Source organism: Triturus cristatus, chromosome 3_2, assembly GCF_964204655.1.
Source record: "Triturus cristatus chromosome 3_2, aTriCri1.1, whole genome shotgun sequence".
NCBI lineage: Eukaryota > Metazoa > Chordata > Amphibia > Caudata > Salamandridae > Triturus > Triturus cristatus.
This window is the reverse complement of record NC_140584.1, coordinates 1189213654-1189229822: the sequence shown is the minus strand read 5'-3', so window position 1 is coordinate 1189229822 and position 16169 is coordinate 1189213654.

The following is a 16169-nucleotide window of genomic DNA, read 5'->3' as shown; positions in this document are numbered from 1 at the left end:
TTGGTGTTCAAGGGGTATATGTGATGGTAAACAGCTGGCTTAACACGCCCTCTAGAGTTTAGCCTAAAGACTGCTCGTATCCACGCTACTAGGATAGCTGGTCTAAAAGGTTGACTTACAACCAATCATCAATAAGGGTCGTTTGGAATGATACACAGTGATCACTAGAATAGTGAGCACTACATATCAGGCCAACTTCTCACAGCGGTCCGCTGGTACAGGGGACACTGAGGGTCACTGGCAGAGTGTCCGGTCTGCTGGCAGCGGAAACAGGTGATCCTCACTCGGGGCCCCGGCCTCCCGGGTGGCCCGGTGCTGGCCGGAGGTGGAGCTGGAAAGGGTGGAGATTGTCCTCTGGGAGGGCTGAGCGGGGATCCCCCCGGGGAGCTCCCTTGGCCGGCCTTGGTTCCCTCCGCCCCTCTGGCGGGGGGGTCCCTGACTGTGGCGACCGTAGTCTCCCACGGGCCCCCGGGAGGTCCGGGTGTTCACCCACCGGTCAGCCTCGACGGCCAGTTTCCGAGGGTCTGTGAGTTTGCTGTCCAGGAGGTGCTGGCGCAGCTCTACGAAGCAATTAGCGGCCAAGTGTTCCCATGCGATTAGGTCGAACAGCTCCTCAAAGGTGGAGACCTTGCTGCCCTTGATCCATCCGTCCATGCCCGGCTGTAAAAGTTCACGTACTCCACCCAGGTGGTACCGGGTATCTTTTTGCAGTCTCTAAACCGTTGCCGGTACATTTCAGGGGTGAGCCCATATCTGGCTACCAGGGCCTCTTTCATGTGACTGTAGGAGTTCATTACCGTGGAGGGCAGGTCCAGCAGGGTATCTCTCCCCTCACTCAGGAACCGACCCCACAGCCCAGCCCCCCAGTCTTTCTGCGGGACTCGGTGGGAGGTCATGGCGACTTCGTAGGCCTTGAACCACTGCTGAATGTCGTCGTTCTTATAATATTCTCTCACCACATCCTTGGGGATGTGGACATTCGGTTCCACGGTGGAGGAGATGGGTTGGGTTTCCGAGGGTCGGGCCTCCGCCCTCTTGGCCTGGAGCTCGATTTCTTTTAGGCTACGTTCGTACTCTAGTTGGAGTTTCTTTTCTTCGTGTTCTCTCTGTCGTTTCTTTTCCTCTAGTTCTCCTTGTAGGCGTAACTGTTCCACCGCCAGTTTTTTCTCAGCCAGTTTTATCTCTCCTTCGATTTTTAGTTTTGCTAGTTCCAGTTCGTGGTTGCGACCTCTTTCTCGGTCCGCTAGTTCCTCTGGGAATAGGCCCCCCTCGGGGCGCCGTTCCTTCCCGGGCTGCTTCGTGGTTCGTTGGGGGTTTCTCCTTCTGTTTGTGTCCGGGGAGCTTCTGCCTCGACCCAGGTTTTTAATGCCCCCTGGAAGTCCTCTTTCGTGCTCAGTCCGGTGGTAGCGATTCCAAAGTCTTTGCAAAATTGTTTCAGTTCTCGGTGCGTATTAGATTCTAACTGGTCTTTTTGAAATGCCGTGCTTGGGTTGGTGCCTGCGGCACCTAGGGAAGTTTCTCCTTCGTAGTGCGTCAGCCGTCTATTGCACGATCTCTAGGTGTTGGCTCGGATCTCGTCGTCTGCCACCAAATGTTGGAAGGCGTTCCCCGGGGAGGCTGCGGAGTGTGCTCCCGACCACCCTGAGGCCCACCTTTCCCAGAATTAGGCCAAGCAAGAGCAGAGAGACCCTTCCTGGAAGGGTCTCGCACCTAGGATCGCACGCGCTGCGCTTACTCTCTCTTCGGATAGAGGGACACCACACAGTAGGTCGTTTATAAGGCAATAAGTCTTTATCGGTAGTTGTCAGGGATCTTTATGATCCGGTAAGCAGGTGCAAAAGTAAATGCCACAAGCAGCAGTGACCTTGTGATGAGGGAAAAGGGGGTAGCGGGACAGTCTTTGAATCAGTGTCTCTGCGAGTTATCCGGCACAGCTCTCAATCCTCGAGCTGAGGGGATGTTGCTTCTCTCGGCGATCTCTGCCGATTCTCTTGGAGGAACGGGCCGCGAGTCACTCAGCAGGCACCGGAGGGTCTTAGTTCAGGGAGCCGCGACGGCGTCAGCAGGGCTCAGATGGATCAGAGTTCGGGGAGCCGCGACGGCGTCAGCAGGGCTCAGATGGTTCAGGGTTCGGGGAGCCGTGACGGCGTCAGCAGGGCTCAGATGGTTTCAGAGTTCGGGGAGCCACGACGGCGTCAGCAGGGCTCAGATGGTTTCAGAGTTCGGGGAGCCGTGACAGCGTCCGCAGGGCTCAGGTGGTTTCAGAGTTCGGATAGCGATCTTCTGTTCGGTGAGCGATCGAGCCGTGACCAGGTCAGCAGGCTCTCGTCAGTCCAGGTCTTCTCTCCTCTCGTCCCTTCAGCACCCCTTGTTATACCCCCCTTCCTCTTTGAAGTCCGGAGTCCTCGCGGAGAGGGGTCTGGTGCCTGGGGGGCGGTGTGTCGGGGTTTCCTGTCGCTCAGCCCCTTGATCTGTTCAGATGTGTCCGGGAGGGACTCCAGACGCCCAGCAGGAGAGGCGCCCGCTCACCGGGGGCCTGGTGGCCGATCGAAACCTCCCTCGGGGAAGAGACCAGAGGTGTGACAGAGTCGGCGCCTCTCGGTCTGGTTTGGGGGGGGTGTCGTTCTCCCTCGGCCGGGCATGCGTGTTGGGGATCTGGTCGGCCCTCGGGATGTTGGTCCACGGAAGCCTAAAGGCCGTGCCCACGAGGTTCGGCGTGTTTGTAGTGTGACTTGCTGGTCGGGAGGGCCCACGCCACGAGGCCGGTCTCACAGCTGCTGTGTCACTGCTGCGGCAGAGCTGCTCCTTGTGGAACTGAGCCTTCAGCTTTGACGGGATGGAGTCAGGCAGGTGCCGCCTTCGGTGGGCCTTGTTGCAGCCCACTGGCCTGCCTAGGCGGCTCGGATCCTCTGTGGAAGCCGTGACCCTCTGCATCAGATGAAGGGCTTGCGCAGACCAGTGCGGCACCAGCAACGATCAGGTGGAGAAGTGCCGACGGCAGCTGAGAGCCGGGAATGGCGCGATATATAAGATGGCTGCGCTGCGCCCGGTCTCAACGAATCTTCCGCCGACTGCCAGGGCGCCCATGGGCTGACGTCTGCATCACCCGCATCTGGCTGAAGCACACCGTGGTAAGAGTCTTGGACTGATTTGCGTGTGGGCCTCCCCTGCTGCACCCCTGCCTTTCCCCATCACCCCTGGCGCTACTGGATGACCGATACGGAGGCCGGGCTACTCATGCGGCCCCTGTCGGTGGGGCAGGTCTGACGCTGGATCCCTCCTTCCTTCAAGTAGGAGGTGGACATTAGAGAGCCCCAGGACTGAGACTCGGATTCAGCCTCCCATCACAGTGTGCAAAGAGAGCCGCATGAAGCATATGCACTGGCTGCCCTAGAGTTGTAGTGAGGTACCCCTGGCGGCACACAGCCATTGAGGACTTTGTTCAAGCCAGATCCACATGCATAGTCCCTCTTGCTCGATGGTGGGTCCTACTCTGAACACCGGCTCGCTATCACTCCACTAGAGGTGCGTGCAGTTTGGAGGCTGGTGTGCCCAACCCTCGTTGCAGCACATATGCCCTTCTTCATTCAACTGTGGCACTAGAGCACTCCTGCAAGTGACTGAACTGCAGCATCCATAATCTGTGCAGCTGAGAGCGTGGACTGTGCCTGGGCACAACTGTGCCACTGAATGGTCAGGAACGGAGAGAAGGCATAAGGTAAGCCTCCTTGGCGAGGATTGAGGCATGGGGATCGGTCGGACCTAGAACCCTTGGGAGTTGCGACACGGGGTCAGCGCCTGACATGGCACAGCGCACAGGGCCCTGCAATGCAGCACGAAGGTCAGGTCGGGCCTGGGCTGTTCATCCCTGACACAGCTCCTTCAAACATTGGAGGTGCTGGGGTGGCGGTGGTTCTCCTTGTGGCCCACAGAGCACTGATTTGGGGGTTATTTCGGGCCCCGGCTTCTGCTTTCCTCATGAACACAGTTACCCACACATGCGGTGCACTTGAGGAGCACCCAGCTGTCTTCCACCTCATCTGATAACTGGTGCCACGAAGTCCCCGCCGAGGTTACGGAATCTCGGGACAGCCATCTTAAAGTGACTGATAGAGGCGCTTTCTTTACTGGGCACCACGAAGCGCATCTCACACACAGGCTAAGCCATGGCCTTCTCCCTCTGCCTACACCTGGGGCCCTCAGACACATTCATCCAGCACGCCCTATGCCTAGTGCACAGCAATGAGTTATGGTCCGTCTTCGTTCGGCGACCGCTCAAGATAGCCCCCTTCGCGGTACTGCCAAGGGAGCATTAAGCACTGCAGGGAAACCCCTTGAGCCTAATCAGATGGATCTCTCCTCACAACTGGACACTGTGTTGGCTGCAGTGGAGAGGATAGGCACAGTGCTGGACCAGATTCAGACCTCTCTCTCGGGCAGAATAGATAATGTCACCACTGACTTCATGCTTCTGCGCGCTGACCATCAAAAGCTGTCTGAACGTGTGCAGAGAGCAGAGGTTACGCTAGCAGAAATTGAGCCCAAAACCTGTAATCATACTGCGACGCTGCAGTACCTACTTGACCGCAACTGCACTCTTGAAGAAAAGCTGGATGATGCTGAAGGGCGCTCACGCCAGAATAATGGTCGGGTGATTGGCCTGCCGGAGGGAGTGGAGGGTCGTGACTCAGTGGTCTATGCAAGAACTGACTGAAGGACTTGCTTCCCCCCGGAACACTCTCCCCCTATGTGGTCGAACGAGCACACAGGGTCCCTGCCCATAGGCCTCCACCCGGGGCACACCCACGCCCTTTTCTAATCCACCTGTTAAACTTTCGTGACCGGATCCAGGTCCTCAGGTTCAAAATGCCCCGGTCTCCTTTTTCCCTGACTATACGGCCCAGGTTCAGAGGAAGCGGGCCAACTTTGGATCAGTGATGCGCCAACTCAGAGACAAAGACATACGTTACTCCCTGCTCTTACCGACCTGCCGCCGGGTAATACACGATGGTGCAGCGCAGTTCTTCGACTCCCCAGCCGACGCCTGGGACTGGCTTGAAGAGAATGGACTGGCAACAACCCCAAGACCGCAGGAAGAGGACATGGCACAAATAGAGCGCAAGAGTAGGCGTCAGATGGGTAGAAGAGTGGGTTCACATCGTCAGACCTCACCAGTCATCGCCCCGGACCCAGACCAGATTCAATCGGAGCGTCAGGATGCACTGCACATGGCGTCGGCATACCTCTAAGCAGGCACCTGGAACTGTGTCGTCACCCTCCAGCTTCAGGGGAGACACTGATTCCTTGCAGGCTTGGTCGGTGGATCCGGACTCTACTCGCCCTCCCGATGTTACGCCTCAAACGTCAGACACCATTGTGTAATATTACTGTCTGTTGTAAGCAATGTCACGATATGGGGCGTTGTCCGGCCAGTTCAGCGTAACTGCCACTCAGATCCAAGCACAGTTGGCTTCCCTCCCATGCATGCACCCATTAGTTCATCCCCAGTAATGCCTTAGGGTACCAATCCTTGGTGATAAGAGGTTAGGGGATGAGATTTCAGATGCTACTCCCTCCTTGTGCTCACCCCCTTTGCGGTCAACAACTGGCTACTTGTTAATCGCCATGGTTAGGCATATTAGTTTGGGTCAATCCCTGTTTGGGGTTCACTCTTATGCAGTTCTTTGTCTTACAATGAATATTTTTTTTTTTCTCTTTTTCTCCCCTTCAAATGTTGCCCATCACAGTGACCTTAGGCCTGCTCTGCCGGTATCCCATGCACAAGGTGCTGCGCAGTCTAGATGCCGCCTATCTATCCCACACACATGACCGATGTCAATATCATCACCTGGAACTTTAGGGGCATTCATACCTCAGCGCATAGATATGCCATATACGCCTACCTAAAGCGCAGAGCCGCGGGAATCGCCATTCCACAGGAGACACACATAACCACTACGGAGGGAAGCTGACTTTGCACACGCTGGCGAGGACATGTATACTGCACTGACTTGGGTGCGGGCAGGGATCCCATGGGAGGAAGAGGAGGTTATAATGGACCCAGCGAGGCATTATGTCTGTGCGAAAGGCAGGCTTAATGGTCAACCATTCCTGTTAGGATCTATATACAGAGCAGCATCTTTTCCTTGACAGTCTCTCAGCCATGGTCTCTAGGTGGGGGGTGTCCCCTGGTTGCTGGGCGGCGACTTTAATTCGGTCCTTGACGTCATCTCACTTGATCGCTCTTTCCCATCCCTCACCCGCACCACGGTCTCTTCTAATGCGCAATCCCTGCGTACCTGGCTTGAGCACTGGTCCCTCATAGATATTTGGTGCGCTCTATACCCTGAATCGAGGGAGTATTCTTTCTACTCCTCCGTCCATGATCTGCATGTGCGACTGGACCGCTTCCTTGCAATGACAGCCATACTCCCTTTGATTATAGACACTAGTTATCTAGGCCGCACCCACTCAGATCACAATCCCCAGGTTGTGACACTCCGCTGGGAGGCGAGACCCCCCCTGACCTCTACCTGGCGGTTACAGACGGCGGTGATGGAGGATCAATCCTTTTCGCTGCTCCTTGGAGGCTGCTGTGGCCGGATACCTTGAGCAAAATTATGGCTTCACTGGATCCGGAAGATCCAATATTTTATCCTTCATCGCGCGTACCTTTCCCCTGCACAGATAAATAAGCTCTTTCACAGGGAAGACGCTGTATGGCCAAGATGTCACCTGACCAACGCAGACCTCCTCCACATGCTTTGGTGCTGCCCTGCACTGGGTTATTACTGGACAGATGTGGCAGCCACCTTGCTGCAATGTACCAAGCGTGTAGTTTGCGTCTCCTGGGAGGTGTACATATTGCATCTCTTCGAAAGGAGGGAGAATCTCGAGGCTGCTACACAATTTTTAGATTTGGGTTTAAATACCGCAAAGCGCCTGATCACCAAAAGATGGAAAAATCCTGTGGCGCTCTCGGTACTAGCCTTGCGACATTCTCTGCTCAATTGGGCCAGGGCAGAGGGCATGGCACTCCAAAGGGAGGTCTTACAGGGACTTCACAGGTTCACACTTGCTACAGATTTGGGGGCTATGATGATTGAATTGCAGAGGTCAAACCCACCTACAGCAGGTACGAGGGAAACAGTAGAAGACACCTCAGTGCCACGTAGTCACTCCAGTCCCGCTAGCACGGTGTTATAAAAAGGGGGTTACCTCACGCACTCCTTGCATATCTCGCGGACACAGGGGGTCTTCCTGTGCTGCGCCTGTCGTCCTTATATTTCAGGGCCTTGGGTCACGGGCGGTTCGCCCCTTCCTTTAGTCGAGTTATTTGGTCCTCATTTTGTTGTACCCAATTCCCACAGTTCTCTACGGTGCAATATTGCGCACACTTCTTCACTGCGATAAGTGATGCTTGGTCTACGCATTTGCTTGCACTGCTTCCCAAACCTTCCACAACCGCTGATACCACCGCTACACCATAACTACTATGGCACACTACTGGAATTGTTATCAGAGACGCCTCAATGACTTACTGCACTGTATTCGTTTGGCAATTGTGGTTTCTTGACATATTGTTGTACTAGAATGTTAAAATACAAATGTCAATAAAAAGATTTAAACAAAAAATTGAAACCCACCCACCTCCCTTTGAATTGCGATAAGGGAAACTAGGGGCAGATTTACAAGAAGTTGACGCATCTGTAGAGATGCGTCACTTTCCCTGCGCCACCCTTAGAAACCGTTGCGCCACCATAGATGCGCCGTATTTACACTACGGCGCATTATGGCGCAAGGGTTGACAGATGCGTCAGAAATTCTGACGCATCTGTTGGCGGAAAAGTCACGCATTGCTGGAGTTGTGTCGCAAGCGCGACGCAACTCCAGCAATGCGTGTTGAGGCCTATTCCCACTACACTGTGTCACTACTTACGCCTGCTTGAAGCAGACGTAAGGTTTTGACGCAGTGGCGTCCTAAAAGTGGCGCAGTGAAATCTTGTAGATTACACTGAGTCACGCCCACCCTGCATACATTATACCTGACGCAGGTATAATGTGACGCAGGGCTTTACAGTGTGACGCATCTCCCTAAATGCGTCACGTTGTAAATAGGCCGCATTGTTTGCAACTCTGTTGCGTCAAAAAAGTGACGCAACTGCAGCGCAACAGTCACACCAGGGGCTTGTAAATCTGCCCCGTAGAGTGCTTATATCCGACGGATCTTCATTGGCCTTGGTTTGAATGGAAGGCTCTGGCTTCGCCAGGGTCGCAGGGGCCTGACTTGCCACAAAAAAGGAGCATAAAGCAGCGATGACGCTGTTGTGCATTTGGGAACGGCGGTGCCAGGGCAAAGGGGCAGGGATATGGTAAGCTTTGTATTCATGCCAAGCGCACAAGCAATATGTAAGACTTAAACCAAGATTACAATGAAAAATAGAGCATCTTTGCTAAGAGCAACACAGAAGAAATGTATGCAAAAAGGACAGTAAAGTGCCTTTGACAGCCATCAGTGGAAGAGCTCCCCTTGACATCCCTGCATCCATTGGCCAAGCTCTCATTCCGTTTCATTTTTTCCCCTAAGTGATGCTTCTTTATAATAGCACTTTAAAAGTTATACATTTGGCGACGAGGCCTTCAAATTACAGTCATCGGCGGTGGGCGCCAGCCTGCTGCTGTGCCCACATGCACCGTGTGTTTATCAGCGGCATGTGGGCCCGCAACCCTGTTATTTCTTCGGAGAAATCTGCTCCCTCAGAGCTGGGTTAAACCCTCCCAGCCTCGGAAATGGCTCTGTCAGTGTTAATCGCCCGCCTCGTATGTCAGTAACCTGTGGTGCATTAGTAAGTATTAAAATTCGCTCATTTACATTTTGATGCATTTCGCATCTTCCTTGGCGGGTTTAACTGACAAATGTATCATTAGTTTGGAAGGCAGTGCGCTGGGCAGCCGGGCCTTTGCTGGCGCAACAATTATTAATAATTTCATATTTGGTAAGCAGGTCAGAGATGCAGTGAAACCTGGAGGGGGAGAAGGGGTTTAGGGCGCCAGCCCTCCCAAGCTGCAGAGAGGTTGTCTCTGGAATATGCCGCTCTGTTTCCATCATGGTGGAGTTTCGAACCCTCGAAGCACTTCCGATCACCTCTATCGGGTACACATGTATGGGTGGGCAAACGTCTTTTTTTCCCACTAATGGCGTTCCTATGCGAAAGCGTGGTGATTTTCTCCATTTGCGGACCTGTCTCCTTTTAAGGGAAAATGGAGAAATGCGGGAGAAATGCCATGAAACAAAACAATTCCTTGTTCTGGGCATAACGGGATGCAAGGAAGAGGGATTTCTGTGTCTCCCTCTCTATCTGGGGGGGCCATGAACAATGCTTTAAATGGGGGGAAAAAATGCAGGTACTCATCAGATCGAGCTGGGGGCGTGGCAAGGAGGCGGGGCTAGAGGCGGGACTAAGGGTGGGTCTAATGAAAAACATTTGAAGGGCGCAAGAATTTTTGAATGATGACAAATTGCTTCCCTCTGCAATTTATTGTTGATGCCCTTGCATGTATTAAGTTGTACTAGTTGACAGACTATTGAAAGGTAACTATCAGGTTTCCCTTTTTGTCAGAGGCACCTGTATATTAAACAAAACATTAAAAGGTGCAGAGACTTGTTTTACTGAAAATTAATTAAAGGAAAAAAGACTTCATCCTAAAATGCAACTCTGACCCGCATCGGGTGTAAGGAAGCCATCAGTTGTCACGCTAGTGATCCTGGGAGAAGAAAGTTATCTGGGTTGCAATAATATTTCACCCTTCCATTCACTTTCAGATACTGTGCCACCCTGCAAAATCTAGTCCACAATTCTGAGAGGCTAGTAAACGGATGGAGGCACATATAACCATGTACACATGACCACAGTGTCACTGATGACGGTGGTCAGCAGGCCTGCTGTAGCCACGGTTTCTGATATGGGAGGCACCCTGTACCCACATGTGTTTGATGTTCAAAGCTTCCCTTAGGCCTGCTCCTTCTCCTCAAGTCCAAGGCTTGGCTTCCTCCCTTGGGTGCTTTGGGTTCCCTGGTGCTCCCACTGCTACCACATGGCTCACTTTTTTCATGAATACCAGATACAGCCAGCTGTTGTGTCAACTGGTGATGACCAGTCTGGTGCACCTCATAGCGCAGTGGAACCCTACAGATTTCTAAGCTGCTGTAGTGGAAATTGGGAGGGGCATTGAGAGGGGCAGACATTTGGCACTATCAGAGATATGTCTCTGTACTGCTCACAGCCGCACACTCCTGGATGCCTCCACAGCGTTGTCCTGGAAAGACATGCCTGCGATTCCCCGGCTACCCATGATCCTTCCTTCTTTTGACTTCTCTGCCTGCTCCCTCCGTCCAGTGCGGGGATATGTGTCCTGGCATGTAGTGGTGTGGGCGGTTCTTAAGCTCCCTGCCTGGCCTGAGGGGTCTAGCCCTCTGGTCACATCTGAAATGACAACTACATTCTTGGGACAATATTTACAGTAGTCTGTGTACCACTTTGTCAATTCACTAATTTTACATGGATGGCAATCCATTTTTATATACTTTTGTCACAACACACTAGTGGTACTCTGTGGGCGCAGAACTCCCAAGCTGGAGTGTTGGGTGTGCATCCAGAAAAGGCAGCAAATGAAAGATAAACCACACCTAAAATAGATGGTTTTACTTTATTTAGCTGAAAACTGCAGTTATTGTCCCCAGAAAGTTATGTGAATTTGCATCAATTTGCTTTAAAAGGAGGTGAAGGGCTGACTGTAAGCGTCCCTTCCCCAAGGCAGACAGTCTTTGACATGCAGAAATAAAACAGAATTTCCCCATTTGTGATTATTGTTGGATGTCAGTAACATTCACTGTTTGGGGAATCTAGTAATTTCTGCATCTGTGGCAGGTAACTGGATATGGGCCTGTCCCAGTATGGTAAGAGCTCTGCCTCCAGACATCTTTCCTTCCAGATGTCGGTGTCAGCCGAAGCCCTGGTCCTCACCCACCTGAATGGAGGCAACTCTCTGCCCATTAGCCTCCTTAACAATATTCAGACACCCATGAAAGCACCTTAACCACTGCAACACTTCCCATCATGGGCCTGTAGAAGGTGGCCAAATCCACCCACACTGAAGTTATTGTATTGTAATGGCATTTATATAGTGCTTACTACCCCTGACGAGGCGTCGAAGCGCTTTTTCGGCGAGAAGGACGCTACTCCGGAACCCAAGAATGATTAGTGTTGAATTAGTATAGTGAAAATGTGAAAGTAATTTGAGTGGTGGATAGGTTAGTCAGTTATTTGGATTCAGAAGGATAGCGGAGGGATAGAGGAGGGAAAAAGGTTTGCATTTATATAGCGCTTGTTACCCCTGATGGGGTGTTGAAGCACTTTTGTTTGGAGAGTAGCACTTATCGGGTTTAAAGAACAAAGAAATACCAAAAAGTGTGGCTGAGCATGTGTATGACAGCAAAAAAGCGTACTTGACAATCTGGAATAGGCCTCGTTTCTGAGAAATGCTTGATATCAGACACAAGCATTCTGGAAGCAATTCAAAGTGTGATCTTACATCATAGAAATGAATGAGAAACGTTCACCAAGCCATGGGATGTCATGTCTTAGTCGTGTTCGAATGCTTATATTGTTAGCTACATTCAGTGTTTTCTGGTAAATGCGCATTTTCAACTCCGTGCACATTATTCTTCCCTTCCAGTAAGGTCTATACTGTGTTTAAGTATTTTGATAAATCCATTCTTCCTACAAGTATGCAATCTGAATTCTTATGTTTGTTTGTTGGGCTTTTCATTGTTCAACTTTGTTACAAAAAAATGAGTCACATTATGGTAAACTTTATATTAGCTGAGAAAAAAACAAAACACATGACTTAAAAATACCACCCTCCCCTCAAAATAATTTTTCTATCCAGCTGCCGCCCCCGCTTTAGATAACACTTTTTTGGATGACGGGGTACTCGCCTACCTCTACCCTGTGATGTCCCTAGCCCTTACTTACTAGCCCCATGTCCCCTCCGATGCCCCATGTGTCTCTTTACATTGTCTCATTTTTCAGGTGGTCACGCCACCTTTCATCTTAAATGTCCCCTCGTTCATCCCATCAAATTCCTTCTCTTGCTTTTCTGGGACACCCCTCCCCCACTTAAAATACCAGTCTCTGCCACTGTAGCTGTCGCTCTGTCCTCACACAACCGGCCCCTTCCACCGACCTGTGTCATTCTCGAAAGCCTTGGCTCTTTCTTGGGACACCTACCCACCCCGACTCTCATCAGATGATCCCCATCTCATCCATCAGGTGCTTTATTTTAAACCCACTGCCCCGCGCCCGCAGTGTATTCTCAAATATCGCTTGCTTGCCCCTTTCTTCTTTTTCAGATAACCCCTCCATTTCTGCAGCTGACTGTGCTTATACCCCTTCACTTCTGAAACCTCTCCTCAGTTGTCCCCTCTCTTACCCGCCAGCTGCTGTGCTATCCTTTCCTCTCCGTCTTTTTCGCACAGAAGAAAGGGAAAGCCAGAGCAAATTTTTCTTTTTAAAGAGCTTCCCTTTCTTCCTGCGCACAGCTTCCTGGCGGGTGAGGTCACACCAGAGGAGCAACTAAAGCCAAATTTCGGAGCGTGCAGTGGGGGGCCTAGGAAAAAATGTCGGGGGGAGGAGGGGACGGATTCTTCAAGCAAAAGTCAGAGTGGAGCTGCAGGGGACTCTCTAAGAAGGGGTGAAACACATTAAAACCTCATTAACAAGCAAAAGGGTCTTTCAAAGACCTGTGAAGTACTCGGGTGCGGCTGTGTGTGTGCCCGAGAAGCTGTCTCAGCCCGGGCTGCAACACACGACGGAGGCGGGGGGGGGGAGGGGCTGAACTCCAATGGGCATTACGCACCTGGGTCACACGTTGCTCTGCTTTGCCGCCATGGCGTTACTGCCCTCCTTGTGAAATCACCAATATGTGAGCATGCGCTGCAGTGTAGAAATGCGATGCATGACTTTGTGTGACAGTGAGTTCCGGTACTCTATTTGGTAAACGGAGAAGTGCCGGTACTCTTGGGGGGGAAACAAAGAAGTGCCGGTACTCAGTACCGGTGAGTACCGGCCCATTTAAAGCACAGGCCATGAAGCTAATTACAAAGGCCTGCCCCTGACAGGGCTCCTCAAATGATCTCAGCCACCGTTCTGTGTGGTGCCTGCCTTGAGTGGCGCTCCACGAGGACCCTGGGGGCTGGTGAGGTGCACAGTCACACCTACTGGGGAAGCTCCTTTGAAGTGCACAGTCAGGTGTCGTGCAATGCCTTTACCGTAGTGCAGTTAGCCTTAACTTAAATACATTGACCAGACCCTCACGGTGCTTCAAAAAGCAACTGTGCTTTTTGTCTTATTCTGTCCTTGGAGCAGCGGATCAGGTCCAATTCCACTTTGCAGCTGGCAAAAGAAAGCAGGCAAAATCCCCCCACTTCACGTTTAGCGCTGGAACTTTGCCCACCCCTATACACAGGGCATGCCAACTCCAGTGGGGACAGGCAATCAGGGGGTGATAGGTTGCAGTGACTGCAGGCCAAATATATCACCCAACGGGACCATATGTTGCTAGTAGTTTTGTTTGTATAGGTCCTCATACGTCACGCTGAAGCTCTGAAACCCACTGTGTGACGGGTGGCACGCTACACTATGGGGCGTGTGTGGTTAGAAAGGTGTCTATGTGGGAAGTGTTTTGGTGAACATGGTGGTGCATTAATTGTGTCTTGAGTTGCCTCGCTTAACATTGTGAACTTCCCATGATCTGCAATACAGACATCCTCTATATGAGCAGTGCTTCAGAGTTTCCAGATTTGAACATTGTCAGGATGATGGTGGGACCTGCAGGGATGGACTATATTGAAGTACTTCAGGATGCCAGCCCCATGTGACTGACCTTTTTGTGCCAGGGCAGATGTCCTCTTTGATGTGGATTTGTATCGTTAGATGGATAATGGTCGTTTTCTGACAGTATAGAGAATGCCGTGCCACAGGTGGGATGCAAGGATTTTATGAGGACACGAGGGGGCACACCAGACCTCCATGCTCCACTGATTACAGCCACTCATGCTGTAATCCAATTGTGGTGATTCATGTCATGACTTGCCGCTCACAAGGCAGGGTGCATGGCATTTAAAAATAAGACATGTACAAAATGAATGTCACCATGTCCTTACAGAGATAAGGCCCTAAAAGTAAGCCTGGGTGGAGTACTCCGCTCCGCCAGCAGAGATTGCGGAGTTTTACCAGCTCCTACCTCAGCTGGGAGCACGAAGTTGCGCCAAAACTCCGACTACGTGGTGGAGCGGAGTTCCCCCTCAGCCCCCTGCGCCACGGCCCAAAAAAAGGGTAAAAAAACCCTCACCTTCTCTTCTTTCGTCTGCTGGCTGCCCTCCTCCTGCCCATGGTGTCTCCTTGCCGTCGTCCTTCTCCTCACGTTGCCAGTCACAACCCCCTACCTTTCATGTCTTGCGTGAACTGGGCATGCAATATTTATTTTAAATGTATACCAGAGTAAATTACTGTTATCACTCTAAAAACCTTGTTTGGAATTAAATCCTAATTCATTTTAATTTAAAGTTAAAGAAAAAATATTTTTCTGAAATTGAAATTGAAAAATAGATTCCCACCTAGAGTACAAAAAATATTTTTTATTATGCAATTATTACAAGTGAGATATAATACAAATTAAAAGTAATGGAATACTATTTTAATACAAAATAATGTTACATCAATTTATAACTTTAAAAAAGGTTGTGGAAATATTTTATAATTAAATAATAAATAGGTTTTATTTGAGATATTTTAACATGAGATTATATTTATTCATATTTGTAGCTATTTTAATTATTTTAATATCATTTACCATTCTTTCCTCTTTTGTTTTACTTTAAATCCTTTCCTCGATTCATTTATTTGGGAGAGTATTGCATTATCAGTGGTTGTCCATGTGTGATGCTGAGCCTATGCCAAGTGTGAGCTTGAGTAACTTACTACTGTTTTGTGTCCCTTTTTGGATGTAGTATCTTTAGAAGTGCAGTTTCTCAATAGCATTGGGTTTACTCTTTTGTGGGTGGGTGCATGCCCATCCCGAATCGTCCTGTACTCCTCCTTAACCACCTCCTTTCTCCTCCCTAAACCCCTCCCATTTACTGGAATGCATGCCTTTATTCTAGCCACTCCCCTGGTCTCCTACTAAGGGGTCAATTACGATCTCGTCCGGAAAGCATTCCTACCAAAGAGTCCTGGAATGCTTTCCGACCGACTTGAATCTGGGGAGTCCAATCATGCGATTTGGATACATCTGGATGCTTCTGGATACGATTCGGTCGGACTCCCATGGACTTCAATGGGAGCCTGCGTTCCGAACAAATACACAGGCTCCCATTGAAAAAAGGGATGGCTGGGGAAAATCATGGACCCGGTGGTGCCTGCCACATTGTGCATGGTTGCAAAGGGTGGTCTATTGGGAACCACCACTGGCACAATTCGGAAGGCTTCGGGTAAAGGGGGGTCTGCTACGGGCCCCCAAAGACAGATTCGGGTAGGCGATTCGTTCCGGAGGAACCGATTTGGAACGTCTGTCCGAATCGGTCATCGTAATCGCCCGCTTGGAAACCGAGTCCATAGAGCTGCATGATTCGGCTCCGAAAGACGCGACCTGTCCGAATGCCTTTCAGAACTGATTCCGTTAGCCCTAACAGTTTACGAGCATCGTAATCGGTCATTGGGAACTGTGTACGATTCGGTCGGAAACAAGAGTTCAGAGTCGAACTGGGCAAACCTGAATCCGATACGGAGCCCTTCCGAACGGCATCGTAATTGGCACCTAAGAAGTTAACTTACTTGTGTGAGGATCTCCCCATAGAAACGATAGGAGAGGTGGAGGTGTAGATTTACACTCATGATTTCATGAATAGCTTTTATGGTACCTTAAGTCGCACTATTGCAGCAATACTCAATGCTCTACAAAATACAGGTTGTAAACAGGCCCTATAGTTTAGCTGGCTTGCAGTTTATTTCCGAATGCTGCCCAGAAACGAAGACAATATCCTTTGGTGCTAGAAGAGCTGGAGGAGGAATGAGGTGGCAAACTGCAGAGAGAGAACTGAAGGAGTGAAA